The sequence below is a fragment of the Manacus vitellinus genome, unplaced genomic scaffold, assembly GCF_001715985.3.
Source record: "Manacus vitellinus isolate BGI_N305 unplaced genomic scaffold, ASM171598v3 scaffold_47_pilon, whole genome shotgun sequence".
NCBI classification, from domain to species: Eukaryota; Metazoa; Chordata; class Aves; order Passeriformes; family Pipridae; genus Manacus; species Manacus vitellinus.
The window spans coordinates 4,201,437-4,202,233 of NW_021940585.1; the positions used below are offsets into that span (position 1 = coordinate 4,201,437).

At 46.3% G+C, this 797-nt stretch overlaps 1 protein-coding gene across 1 annotated transcript in view; it reads left to right on the forward strand.

Annotated features, from left to right (window-relative positions):
* Positions 1–797, forward strand: part of SLC45A3 (solute carrier family 45 member 3) — a 24,408-nt gene continuing 23,611 nt past the window's right edge. Inside the window, exon 1 of the mRNA XM_008919672.4 lies at positions 1–42. The gene's annotated coding sequence lies outside the window, so the exon portion shown is untranslated. The remainder of the gene's footprint in view (positions 43–797) is intronic.

A 797-nucleotide genomic window follows, 5' to 3' on the forward strand; every position in this document is an offset into this window, starting at 1 on the left:
GGGGATGTGACTTCCAGAAATCCTGGAGACTCGCAGGGACAGGTCAGTGAATTCTCGGAATCCGAGCAAAGCAGCGCCGGGCGAAGGGAAGTTTTCTTTACACGTGGTTGGAGGCTCTGTTTGGATTTGCTGCCAGGTTACCTGTCTCTCCCCCGCCAGCTCTAGTGGGAGCTTGAGCGGGCTGATGCTTCAGCAGTGGTACCTAAATGTCATAATGTGGGCATTCCAGAGATTACTGACTTCGGCGTGATGTTCCAGGGTTTGCTGACTTTGGCGTGGCTCGAGATTTTGGTGGTAAAATTCCTCAGTTGTTTATGATAAACATAAACTAGAGGAGTAATTTGTCTTCCTGTGGATGGCAGCTTTAGGAGGAAGAGAAGGGCATTAGAATAAACTTAATATTGACTCTGGTGATGACCAAACTTGGCAAGGTGTTTGGTTTTCATGCTTATGATTAAAACAGAAAACAGTAAACATTGAAAGGGAAATGTATCAGGAAAAGGTTTGCTGGTGCCCCTCCCCTAGACCTGTCAGACTCCTTAGCAGCACAGGGAAAGGGCTCAGGCTCCAACCCTGTCCCACCCTGGTGCTGTTCTGGTTCTAGCTGTGGTTCAAGCGAGCAGTGTTTGTACGTGTAACATGAGAATCACTCGAAATTTATAGAAATAGAACATGAGTAAGAACTTCAAAAGTACCCAAATGACCTGGGCACTGAAGTCATGCAGGCACTCCTGAAAAACGTGTACCAGCCTTTAAACCTTTTCTATTATTTGCCCCACCTGCAATTTTCTTTCTTT